The sequence below is a fragment of the Pseudorca crassidens genome, chromosome X (genome assembly GCF_039906515.1).
Source record: "Pseudorca crassidens isolate mPseCra1 chromosome X, mPseCra1.hap1, whole genome shotgun sequence".
Classification (NCBI taxonomy): Eukaryota; Metazoa; Chordata; class Mammalia; order Artiodactyla; family Delphinidae; genus Pseudorca; species Pseudorca crassidens.
The window spans coordinates 52,978,266-52,992,305 of record NC_090317.1 but is presented as its reverse complement, the minus strand read 5'-3'; the positions used below and the strand labels follow the sequence as shown (position 1 = coordinate 52,992,305).

Genomic DNA, 14,040 nt, shown 5'->3' with positions numbered 1-14,040 from the left:
AATTTGTGGAAGAAATATTTGCATGGGTGATATTTAAAATATTCTTATGCCCATTACCCATCAATAATCACTGCTGAATTTTTAGTCAACTTCCTTCTAAACTCTGAGCATGTATGCTATCTTTTCTTTTTCCAATTAATATTGTAATATACACACATGTATTCATTGAACATTCACTTGTCAGTGTCAGGCCCTGTGTTTGACACCAGAGATATAAACTATAACTTACTTTACTTATATAACATTATATTATAAATATTTACATATGATTTTCAAATACCATATGGATGTACCAAAATTTATTCAACAGTACACTAATATTGGACCTTACAATTACCACATTATAATTCACACATAAATTTATATACATTTTTGTGTATTTTCTGGATATTTTATCTGTATGTATTGTTATAAATATGGTGCTCATCATTCTGCAACCATTACTTTTCAATTAAATATATCTTAAAGAACTTTCTATCTCAGTACATATAAATATGAATAATTCAATAGAGTGGATATACTATATTTAACTTAGTGATTATTATTATCATGAATATTTAAGTTTTTTTCTATTTGTTTTCTGTTATAGGCTGTTTTTTTAAATTGCTTTCCCCAAAGGTTGTGCCTATTTAAATTCCCTTCATAGAAGGTCAGCTTTGCAGGCAGTAGTATTGGCAGCGGCAGGTGGGAAATGGCACACGACTTGATCTCCATCTTTGGCACCAAAAAAGACAAAGTCAACTATTCATTTTGTTTCACAATTGGAGTATGTCCTCATGGAGACAGATCCTCTCAGTCGCACAATAAACCAACCAGACCATTGCCTGCTTGAACATGTACCATAACCTTCAAAACTCTTCATTGCCTGCTGACAGTTTGTGCTGTGCTATGGGTGATGTCAAAATGCAAGTACATTATGATGAATTTTTTGAGGAGGTTTTTACAGAAATAGAAAAATAGGGTTAAGTTGAAGAGAAGAACATCTGTGATAACCTTGGAGATCACCTAGGTGTAAACATGTATGTCAAGTTTCGTCCTGAAGAAGATGCAGAAAAGGATTTGATTGACTTGAGGCTCTCCTCTGGGACAGATGTCAGAGAAGCCTGATGCCACCAGTATGAAAAGGCAGTGTGTACAGGAGAAGGCTTCTGCAACTTCATGCGTTTGAAGCCCATTTCTAGAGAATTGTGGTGAGAGTTATATGGACACCATTGCAAGAAGCATAGATGGAGGTCAGGGTCTGGGGACCAGAGTGTGGACAGAAGGTAGTGGAGAGATCATGAAAGATGAGGGCAATTTTAAGCCATGCCATTTTTACCCTATGTCTTCTAGAAAGTGTAGTTGATTGACCAAACTAGTTCATAATGGGAATTTTTTTAAACAACAGCGACAAAACCAACAAGGATGGGTTTCTGAATAAAATCAGTAATGATATAGTAAAAAAATAAATAATACTCATCACAAGTTTATGAAGCTGACCATCTCATAAAACATTGGTTATTGTTTTAATATTGATTTTTTATTACAAACAATATTGAATATTTTGTTTGCTAATGGCCATTTATATTTATTTTCCTAGTTTTTTATTGTCTCTTTATATTTTTACCACAAAATAGCATTCTTCATATATATATAAGATTGGTTCTGGCCCCTAAAATGGGCAGGATTGAGCCTATATATTGGAGATCAATAGTACTAGCAGCTGAGTTGTAATTAGGAAAGGCAGGGACTAACAGACAGGTTATATTTGTTGTGCATAAAGACTACAAAATGAATAACTATGAAATTAGGGATAGAATTAGATGAGGTTACCAAAGACAGAAACAAGCAGTTCAACATGGCTAAACAATGGATCTCATGTATTAGAAACATAATAAATAAGCTTAGAGAAGTGGGTTGGAGCTATATATTGTGGAGAACCATGAATTTCAGTTTGAAGAGTCTGTTTTGTTTTTGTTTCTCTTTTTCTGTAAGTAGAAAGAAATTTGTTAGGAGCTCCATTAGAGCTGTGCTATAGTAAAATTAATCTCCCCACTGCTGAATTAGAATGGAGAGAGGCTGGAGTTAGGAAAACAAATTGAGTCCACTCTCTCACAAAAAATAAAAACAAACCTGAAGTGGTAGAAATACAAGACTTGTTAATTTAGCAACTGATCTGATGTGGGAAGAAGGGTGGGGAGTAACAAGAAAAAGTAAAAAAAAAAAATATGATTATAAGTGTTGATGTGAGGAGAATAGAGGTAAAATCAATAGAAAATAGTAAGGGAAACCATGCAGCAAAGCAAAGTAGTTAAGAACAAGGACCCTAGTGCTAGATTTTCAAGCTCAAGTCCTGGCTCTACTATTTACCAGCTGTATGGCTGTGGGCAGTCACTGAAACATTCTGCGGCTCAGTTTCCTTATCTGTAAAATGGGAATGATGGTAGAAATTGTACCTACTTCAGAATTTAGTGCCTTATTTTATGTAAAGCACTTAGAACAATTCCTGATATTTTATTATTTACTAGTATTTTAAAAACCCCAAAAATGAAATTAAGTAAATTTGAAGATCTAATTGGCTTTATCCAGTGATTCATGGGTTGGGCATCATCCCATCTAGCAACTAGAAGAGAGTTCTGAGTACAAAATGGGAAATTTTTATAGACAGAAGGAGGGTGGGGTAAGAAACTATTAACAAAATAAAAGAAAGGGTTATTTTCAGGCCAGGACATCTTTTTTTTTTTTTTTTTTTTTTTGTGGGAGAAGGGAAAGCAAAGAAGTTACCATGCAGATTGCTTCTTCTTCCTGTGGGAGATGGAGAGGCACATGACTGATGACCTTACTTGTACATGACAGAAAATTCCAGATTGGTCCATTAAGATTACATTTAAACTGCAATTAGATCAGGTATTAAATCTAGGTTTGGTATCATGGGCTTTAGCACAAGTGATGTCATTTGAGGCCTGTGGTTTTCTTATAACACTATATTTTAAAAAGATGATATGCTAAGTTTTGGAATTGTTAAGTTTATTAATAACCTATCTCAGTATTGAGAAACAGTGGAAGTTGAAAATTATATCTGAAACTCAAATGATAAGGAGGGTTTGACACATAGATTTTGGAGTCAATTTCATAGGTATAACTGAAACTCTCTGGGAGTAAATGTAATAAACCTAAATAAAGAAAGAAAAAAACAAAGGCAAAGAGGGACTAGGGCGAAATTGGGAGAATATCTAACTTTAAGATGTGGGGGACCACAGAAGAGGAGTCAGCTAAAGATACAGAAAAAGATCAGTAAGATTGTTAACAGAACTAATAGGCTGGTGAAGACTCAGAAAAAAAAGGCAAAAGTTTGACGAGAAATTATTGGTCAACAATATGAGTGACTTCAGAGAGTCTGGACTTCTTTTGCTTGATATTATGGAGTTTTTAAGAGTTTCTATCCACATTGAAGAATCTCCTCTGGTTCCCCTTTCAATGAATTTCACTGTCAAGATAGTATTCTCTCTCCTGAGGATTAGAGTGACTGGCATCTGTATCTGCTTAGAAAAATGAGAAAGAAATAAAGCTATCCTTATATTATTTAGATTATAAAAAATGTTGTTATGTACTTGCATTGAAAATGGCTCTCCGAGTTAAGAGAGACAGTTCATGCCTCCTCTTGGTTCTGGGAAATAGACTGCCACTAGAATGTACTTAGAGAATTACCAGAATAGATGACAGATGTAAACATCATAGTGAAGGGAAAAGGCTGAAATAAAACTTCTGCCAAAACAATCCAATGAAAATGTCAGTTACTTCAGGTCTAACTTTTTGAATGTCTCATTCTGTAATTTGGCATGAAATTGGGAGTGGGTAAATTCAAGCAAGATACTTAGAGTAGGAAATTCTTAGTCTAAACAAGCTCATTAAAATTTCAGGGGCCTTTAACACCTCAGTAACAGCCTGCCCACAGGTTAACATTTATTGTTTTGAACTGCCAACATCTTGCTTTTATGGTATACATTTATATGCTAAATTGCCTATTTCGTTAAGCTGTAAGTTCTCATTTAACAGCATCAGAAATAAGATTTGACTATGCGTTTGTATTTTATTAGTGCTATACCAGACTTCCTAATAGCTCAAAATTCCTAAAGGCAGAAATTCATTGCATCCCCTTCATAAGATGCTTGCCTAAAATAATTTGTTATAAATACTACATTTGCATACACTTGAAGTTTTCAGACTTGGGTCATCAGGAAAAGTGGACAAAATTACTTCATTTAATTTTGCCTTTAAGCAAATCATAAGTGAAAAGTTTAAGCAATTATATAAAGAAAATAAAAGTACAAGCTAACAAATGATTCTTTTCTTAATGATTTCAGAGTAAATCAGCAGGAAACTCCAGGGAAATGGATGCTGAGTAATGATACACTATTATAAGCATTCTCATGTATAACATAGAGTTGCCAGATATTTGCATGGTGGGTGAGAGAGTTCACTTGACTCTATTGAACATGATGTAATATTATGAAGTATTTAACACAGGAACTTCAAAATCCAAACCTCAATTTGATGTAGTGAGAAGAAAAAGTATTGGTTAAGGGCACAGATTGAAAAGGAAATTGAAAAATCCTACTCAGAAAAAGACTCTCTACACTGGTGGATAGCAGAGACTAAAGATACGTTCCATTTGGGAAACACCATGTCACCCACACTTTTCCACCTATTTTCAGAACCTTTTTCTCCTACACTTGAAATGCATTGGCATCAAAACACAAGGAGAATACTAGATTTATATAAATCAAGGCACAGAATTTTTAACCCATAAATTATAAAGGATTTTATTCCCCTTGAAGATCTTTTTTTTTAAAAAAATCTGGCATGAAAACGAATGAATGTTTTTCTTCTCCTTAGTGTTGAAAGAATTGGATATGTAAGGGAAATTAAATAAAGTGAAACAAATTTGTTGACTACTTAGTATGTGTCAGATACTAAGTCACTTTGTATTGGGCAGATTGGTCACCACTTCAACATGATTGTATCCCTTTTCATTTTGTCACAGCTTTTTGATTTAGGTGGTATCAATACAACACTTACTCCCAGCAACAGAATCTGATATTTTTTGTAAATTTCTTTGCTAAAGTTATTTGCTCAGTGTGGGAACATGGCTGAGAAAGTCTCATAAGTGGGAACTCCAGGACTTTTGTTCAATATTTGGAGGAGACATGCTTTTTTCTTTCCCCCTTGATGAGAATAAGAAAGCATGTAAATCTGGGAGATGCTGTCAGCCACCCAGCTACGAGAGTAGTCAGCCCCCAGATAAAGCCAACATAAGAGAAAGGAAGAGCCAAGATATTTATAGGAAAACAGGGCTGCAATCCTCATGACATCATAAATCTCTATATCAAACCACGCTTCAGCCCACACTCTCTAACACTGAAAGCAAGCAGGACCCTCTGGGGCTCTCCCGGGCACAAAACCCTTTCCATTGCCCCCCACCCCACCCCCCATTTCTTGTTCTTAGGAAAAAGGTTTTCAGCCTTCTAGGCCTTCCCTGAGTTCCAAAGGGCAGATACAAACAGTTGTTAATCAGGGAAGGGCAGGAATGCAGGAAGAAACAATAGTGCAGTATGAGACCTTGGCCTGGTTCCTCCTTGGGAATGTGCCTAACAATTTTTTTCTTTTTGAATTTTATTTAATTTATTATTTTATACAACAGGTTCTTATTAGTATTTCATTTTATACATATTAGTGTATATATGTCAATCCCAATCTCCCAATTAATCCGACCACCACCCCCACCACTTTCCCCCTTGGTGTCCATACGTTTGTTCTCTACATCTGTGTCCATATTTCTGCCCTGCAAACCGGTTCATCTGTACCATTTTTCTAGGTTCCACATATATGTGTTAGCATACGGTATTTGTTTTTCTTTCTGACTTACTTCTCTCTGTATGACAGAACCTAAGTCCATCCACCTCACTACAAATAACTCAGTTTCATTCCTTTTTATTGCTGAGTAATATTCCATTGTATATATATACCACAACTTCTTTATCCATTCATCTGTCGATGGGCATTTGGGTTGCTTCCATGACCTGGCTATTGTAAATAGTGCTGCAATGAATATTGGGATGCATGTGTATTTTGAATTATGGTTCTATCTGGGTATATGCCCAGTAGTGGGATTGCTGGGTAATATGGTAATTCTATTTTTAGTTTTTTAAGGAACCTCCATACTGTTCTCCACAGTGGCTGTATCAATTTACATTCCCACCAACAGTGCAAGAGGGTTCCCTTTCTCCACATCCTCTCCAGCATTTACTGTTTGTAGGGCTTGATGATGGCCATTCTGACCAGTGTGAGGTGATACCTCATGGTAGTTGTTTTTTTTTTTTTTTTTTTTTGGTATGCAGGCCTCTCACTGCTGTGGCCTCTCCCGTTGTGGAGCACAGGTTCTGGACGCGCAGGCTTAGTGGCCATGGCTCACGGGCCCAGCCACTCCACGGTGTGTGGGATCCTCCCAGACTGGGGCATGAACCCGTGTCCCCTGCATCCATAAGCAGACTCTCAACCACTGCACCACCAGGGAAGCCCCTCATTGTATTTTTGATTTGTATTTCTCTAATAATTACTGATGTTAAGCATCTTTTCATATGCTTCTTGGCCATCTGCATGTCTTCTTTGGAGAAATGTCTATTTAGGTCTTCTGCCCATTTTAGGATTGGGTTGTTTGCTTTTTAATATTGAGCTGCATGAGCTGTTTATATATTTTGGAGATTAATCCTTTGGCCATTGATTCATTTGCAAATATTTTCTCCCATTCTGAGGGTTGTCGTTTCGTCTTGTTTGTAGTTTCCTTTGCTTTGCAAAAGCTTTTAAGTTTCATTAGGTCCCATTTATTTACTTTTGTTTTTATTTCCATTACTCTAGGAGGTGGATCAAAAAAGATCTTGCTATGATTTATGTCAAAGAGAATTCTTCCTATGTTTTCCTCTAAGAGTTTTATAGTGTCCGGTCTTACATTTAGGTCTCTAATCCATTTTCAGTTTATTTTTGTGTATCGTGTTAGGGAGTATTCTAATTTCATTCTTTTACATGTAGCTGTCCAGTTTTTCCAGCACCACTTATTGAAGAGACTGTCTTTTCTCCATTGTATATCCTTGCCTCCTTTGTAATAGATTAGTTGACCATATGTGTGTGGCTTTATCTCTGGGCTTTCTATCCTGTTCCATTGATGAATATTTCTGTTTCTGTGCCAGTACCATACTGTCTTGATTACTGTAGCTTTGGAGTATAGTCTGAAGTCAGGGAGTCTGATTCTTCCAGTTCCAGTTTTTCCCCTCAAGACTGCTTTTGCTATTTGGGGTCTTTTTTGTCTCCATACAAATTTTAAGACTTTTTGTTCTAGTTCTGTAAAAAATGCCATTGGTAATTTGATAGGGGTTGCACTGACTCTGTAGATTGCTTGGGTAGTAGAGTCATTTACAAAATATTGATTCTTCCAATCCAAGGACATGGTAAATCTCACCATCTGTTTGCATAATCTTTAATTTCTTTCATCAGTGTCTTATAGTTCTGTGCATACAGGTCTTTTGTCTCCCTAGGTAAGTTTTTTCCTAGGTATTTTATTTTTTTTTGTTGCAGTGGTAAATGGGAATTTTTCCTTAATTTCTCTTTCAGATTTTTCATCATTAGTGTATAAGAATGCAAGAGATTTCTGTGTATTAATTTTGTATCCTGAAGCTTTACCAAATTAATTGATTAGCTCTAGTAGTTTTCTGGTGGCATCTTTAGGATTATCTATGTATAGTATCCTGTCATCTGCAAATAGTGACAGTTTTACTTCTTCTTTCCCTATTTGGATTCCTTTAATTTCTTTTTCTTCTCTGATTTGTGCGGCCAGGGCTTCCAAAACTGTGTTGAATAATAGTGGTGAGAGTGGGCATCCTTGTCTTGCTCCTGATCTTAGAGGAAATGCTTTCAGTTTTTCACCATTGAGTATGATGTTTGCTGTGGGTTTGTCATATATGGCCTTTATTATGTTGAGGTAGGTTTCCTCTATGCCCATTTTCTGAATAGTTTTTTTTTTTTATCATAAATTGGTGTTGAATTTTGTCAAAAGATTTTTCTGCATCTATTGAGATGATCATATGGTTTTTATTCTTCAATTTGTTAATATGGTGTATCACATTGATTGATTTGTGTATATTGAAGAATCCTTGCATCCCTGGGCTAAATCCCACTTGATCACAGTGAATGATCCTTTTAATGTGTAGTTGGATTCTGTTTACCAGTATTTTGTTGAGGACTGTTGCATCTATATTCATCAGTGTTACTGGTCTGTAATTTTCTTTTTTTGTAGTATGTTTGCCTGGTTTTGGTATCAGGGTGATGGTGGCCTCATAGAATGAGTATGGGACACTTCCTTCCTCTGCAACTTTTTGGAAGAGTTTGAGATGGATGGGTGTTAGTTATTCTCTAAATGTTTGATAGAATTCACCTGGGAAGCCATCTTGTCCTGGACTTTTGTTTGTTGGAAAATTTTTAATCACAGTTTCAATTCCAGTACTTGTGATTGGTCTGTTCATATTGTCTATTTCTTTCTGGTTCCATCATGGAAGGTTATACCTTTCTGAGAATTTGTCCATTTCTTCCTGGTTGCCCATTTTATTGGCATAGGGTTGCTTGTAGTAGTCTCTTAGGATGCTTTGTATTTCTGCAGTGTCTGTTGTAACTTCTCCTTTTTCATTCCTAATTTTATTGATTTCAGTCCCCTCCCTCTTTTTCTTGATGAGTCTGGCTAATGGTTTATCAATTTTGTTTATGTTCTCAAAGAACCAGCTTTTAGTTTTATTGATCTTTGCAATTGTTTTCTTTGTTTCTATTTCATTTATTTCTGTTCTGATCTTTATGATTTCTTTCCTTCTAAGACTTTGGGTTTTGTTTGTTCGTTTTTTCTCTAGTTCCATTTGGTGTAATGTTAGATTGTTTATTTGAGACTTTTCTTGTTTCTTGAGGTAGGCTTGTATTGCTATAAACTTCCCTCTTAGAACTGCTTTTGCTGCATCCCATAGGTTTCAGATCATTGTGTTTTCTTTGTCATTTATCTCTAGAGAGTTTTTGATTTCCTCTTTGATTTCCTCAGTGATCTCTTGGTTATTTAGTAACATATTGTTTAGCCTCTATGTGTTTTTGTTTTTGTTTTGTTTTTCTCCCTATAATTGATTTCTAATCTCATATCGTTTTGGTCAGAAAAGATGCTTGATATGATTTCAATTTTCTTAAATTTACTGAGGCTTGATTTTTGACCCAAGATGTGACCTATCCTGGAGAATGTTCCATGTGCACTTGAAAAGAAAATGTAATCTGCTGTTTTTGGATGGCATGTCCTGTAAATATCAATTCAATCTATCTGGTCTATTGTGTCATTTAAAGCTTGTGTTTCCTTATTAATTTTCTCTTTGGATGATCTGTCCATTGCTGTAAGTGAGGTGTTAAATTCCCCCACTCTTACTGTGTTACTGATTTCCTCTTTTAGAGCTCTTAGCAGTTCCCTTATATATTGAGATGTGCCTATAGTGTGTATATATATTTATAATTGTTATATCTTTTTCTTGGATTAATCCATTGATAATTATGTAGTGTCCTTCCTTATCTCTTGTAACATTCTTTATTTTAAAGTCTCTTTTGTCTGATATGAGTATTGCTATGCCAACTTTCTTTTGATTTCCATTTTCATGGAATATCTTTTTCCATTCCCTCACTTTCAAGCTATATGTGTCCCTAGGTCTGAAGTGGGTCTCTTGTTGACAGCATATATATGGGTCTTGTTTTTGTATCCATTCAGCAAGCCTCCTTCTTTTGATTGGAGCATTTAATCCATTCACGTTTAAGGTAATTATCCATACAATCCAATTACCATTTTCTTAATTGTTATGGGCTTCTTTTTGTAGGTGCTTTTCTTCTTTTGTGTTTCCCACTTAGACAAGTTCCATTAGCATTTGTTGCAGAGCTGGTTTGGTGGTGCTGAGTTCTCTTAGCTTTTGCTTGTCTGTAAAGGTTTTGATTTCTCTGTTGAATCTGAATGAGATCTTTGCTGGGTAGAGTAATCTTGGTTGTAGGTTCTTTCCTTTCATCACTTTAAATATATCATGCTACTCCCTTCTGGTTTGCAGAGTTTCTGCTGAAAAATCAGCTGTTAACCTTATGGGAGTTCCCTTGTATATTATTTGTCATTTTTCCCTTGTTGCTTTCAATAATTTTTCTTTGCCTTTAATTTTTGTCAGTTTGATTACTATGTGTCTTGGTATGTTTCTCCTTTGATTTATCCTGCCTGGGACTCTCTGCGTTTCCTGGACTTGGGTGGTTATTTCCTTTCCCATGTCAGGGAAGTTTTCGACTATAATCTCTTCAAATATTTTCTTGTGACCTTTCTCTCTCTATTCTCCTTCTGGGACCCCAAATGGGAAAGTTGTTGCATTTAAGGTTGTCCCAGAGGTCTCTTAAGCTGCTTTCATTTCTTTTCATTCTTTTTTCTTTATTCTGTTCCACAGTGGAGAATTCCATCATTTTGTCTTGCAGGTCACTTTTCCGTTCTTCTGCCTCAGTTATTCTGCTATTGATTCCTTCTAGTGTATTTTTCATTTCAGTTATTGCATTGCTCATCTCTGTTTGTTCTTTAATTCTTCTAAGTGTTTGTTCTTTAATTCTTCTAGGTGTTTGTGAAACATTTCTTGCATCTTCTCGATCTTTGTCTCCATTCTTTTTCTGAGGTCCTGGATCATCTTCACTATCATTATTCTGAATTCTTTTTCTGGAAGGTTGCTTATCTCCACTTCATTTATTTGTTTTTCTGAGGTTTTATCTTGTTCCTTCAACTGCTACATAGCCCTCTGCCTTTTCATCTTGTCTATCTTTCTGTGAATGTGGTTTTTGTTCCACAGGCTGAAGGATTGTATTTCTTCTTCCTTCTGCTGTCTGCCCTCTGGTGGATGAGGCTATCTAAGAGGGTTTTTCAAGTTTCCTGTTTGGAGGGACTGGTGGTGGGTAGAGCTGGCTGTTGTTCTGGTGGACAGAGCTCAGTAAACCTTTAATCTGCTTGTCTGCTGATAGGTGGGGCTGGGTTCCCTCCCTGTCGGTTGTTTGGCCTGAGGCAACCTAACCCTGGAGCCTACCAGGCTCTTTTTGGGGGCTAATGGTGGACTCTGGGAAGGCTCATGCCAAGGAGTACTTCCCAGAACTTCTGTTGCCAGTGTCCTTGTCCTCATGGTGAGCCACAGCCACCCCCATCTGCGCAGGAAACCCACCAACACTAGCAGTTAGGTCTGGTTCAGTCTCCTATGGGGTCACTTCTCCCTCCCCTGGGTTCCAATGCTCACACTACTTTGTGTGTGTGCTCCAAGAGTGGAGTCTTTGCTTTCCTCAGTCCTGTCAAAGTCCTGCAATCCAATCCCACTAGCCTTCAAAGTCTGATTCTCTAGGAATTCCTCCTCCTGTTGCCAGACCTCCAGGTTGGGAAGCCTGACATGCGGTTTAGAACCTTCACTCCAGTCGGTGGACTTCTGTGGTATAAGACTCACTCCAGATGGAGAGGAAGATGGCGGAAGAGTAAGACGCGGAGATCACCTTCCTCTCCACAGATATACCAGAAATACATCTACACGTGGAACAGCTGCTACAGAACACCTACTGAAGGCTGGCAGAAGACCTCAGACCTCCCAAAAGGCAAGAAACTCCCCACGTACCTGGGAAGGGCAAAAGAAAAGAAAGAAAAAACAGAGACAAAAGAATAGGAACGGCACCTGCACCAGTGGGAGGGAGCTGTGAAGGAGGAAAAGTTTCCACACACTAGGAAGCCCCTTCGCGGGCGGAGACTGCGGGAGGCGGAGGGGGGAGCTTCAAAGCCGCGGAGGAGAGCACAGCAACGGGTGCGGAGGGCAAAGCGGGGAGATTCCTGCACAGAGGATTGGTGCCGACCGGCACTCACCAGCCCGAGAGGCTTGTCTTCTCACCCGGTGGGGCGGGCGGGGCTGCGAGCTGAGGCTCTGAGGCTCGGGTTTCGGTTTCGAATGGAGCACAGGGAGAGGACTGGGGTTGGCGGCTTGAACATAGCCTGAAGGGGTTAGTGCACCACCGCTAGCCGGGAGGGAGTCCGGGGAAAAGTCCGCACCTGCCGAAGAGGCAAGAGACTTTTTCTTCCCTCTTTGTTTCCTGGTGCGTGAGGAGAGGGGTTTAAGAACGCTGCTTAAAGGAACTCCAGAGACGGGCGTGAGCCGCGGCTAAAAGCGCAAACCTCAGAGACAGGCGCGAGCTGTGGCTAAAAGCGCGGACCCCCAGAGACAGGCGCGAGCCATGGCTAAAAGCGCGGACCCCCAGAGACAGGCGCGAGCCACGGCTAAAAGCGCGGACCCCAGAGATGGGAGGGAGACGCTAAGGCTGCTGCTGCCGCCACCAAGGGGCCTGTGTGCGAGCACAGGTCACTCTCCACACCCCTCTTCCGCGGAACCTGTGCAGCCCGCCACTGCCAGGTTCCCGGGATCCAGGGACAACTTCCCTGGGAGAACACATGGCGGGCCTCAGGCTGGTGCAAAGTCATGTTGGCCTTTGCTGCCGCAGGCCCGCCCCACACTCCGTGCCCCTTCCTCCCCGCCGGCCTGACTGCGCCAGAGCCCCCGAATCAGCGGCTCCTTTAACACCGTCCTGTCTGAGCAAAAACCAGACACCCTCCAGCGACCTACATGAAGAGGCAGGGCCAAATCCAAAGCTGAGCCCCAGTGAGCTGTGAGAACAAAGAAGAGAAAGGGAAATCTCTCCCAGCAGCCTCAGAAGCAGCGGATTAAAGCTCCACAATCAACTTGATATACCCTGCATCTGTGGAATACCTGAATAGACAACCAATCATCCCAAATTAAGGAAGTGGACTTTAGGAGCAAGATCTATGATTTTTTTCCCTTTTCCTCTTTTTGTGAATGTGTATGTGTATGCTTCTGTGTGAGATCTTGTCTGTGTAGTCTTGCTTCTACCATTTGTCCTAGGGTTCTATCCATCCATGGTTTTTATTTTAATGTTTTTCTTAATAATTAATTTTAATAACATTATTATACTTTACCTTCTTTCTTTCTTTCTTTCTTTCTTTCTTTCTTTCTTTCTTTCTTTCTTTCTTTCTTTCTTTCTTTCTTTCTTTCTTTCTTTCTTTCCTTCCTTCCCTCCTTTAGACAACGAATCATCCCAAATTGAGGAGGTGGTCTCTGCGAGCAAGATTTATGATTTTTCCCCCTTTACCTCTTTTAGTGAGGGTGTATGTGTATGCTTCTGTGTAAGATTTTGTCTGTATAGCTTTGCTTCCAACATTTGTCCTAAGGTTCTATCCGTCCCTTTTTTTTCCCTAAATAAGTATTTTTTAATTCAATAACTTTATTATACTTTATTTTATTTTTACTGTATCTTCTTTCTTTCTGTCTTTTTTCCTTCTTTCCCTCTTTCCTTCCTTCCTCCCTCCCTGTCTCCCTCCTTTCTTTCCTGCTTGTCTACTTTCCTTCTTTGCTTCTTTCTTTCTTTCTTTCTTCCGTCCTTCCTTCCTTCCTTCCCTCCTTTCCTTCTTGCTTTCCTCATACTTATACTAATTCTCTCTACGTTTTCTCCCTTTTATTCTGAGCTGTGTGGATGAAAGGCTCTTGGTGCTCTAGCCAGGAGTCAGGGCTCTGCCTCTGAGGTAGGAGAGCCAACTTCAGGACACTGGTCAACAAGAGACCTCCCAGCTCCACATAATACCAAACGGCGAAAATCTCCCAGAGACCTCCATCTTAACACCAGCACCCAGGTTCACTCAACGACCAGCAAGCCACAGTGCTGGACAACCTATGCCAAACAACTAGCAAAACAGGAACACAACCCCACCCATTAGCAGAGAGGCTACCTAAAATCATAATAAGGCCACAGACACCCCAAAACACACCACCAGACGTGAACCTGCCCACTAGAAAGACAAGATCCAGCCTCATCCACCACAACACAGGCACTAGTCCCCTCCACCAGGAAGCCTACACAACCCACTGAACCAACCTTAGCCACTAGGGA

General features: G+C 39.0%; 1 pseudogene; it reads left to right on the top strand.

The window, feature by feature from the left end:
* Positions 1-691: 691 nt before the first annotated feature.
* On the top strand, positions 692-1,269 carry LOC137216631 (splicing factor U2AF 35 kDa subunit-like; annotated as a pseudogene).
* The last annotated feature ends 12,771 nt before the right edge of the window (positions 1,270-14,040 follow it).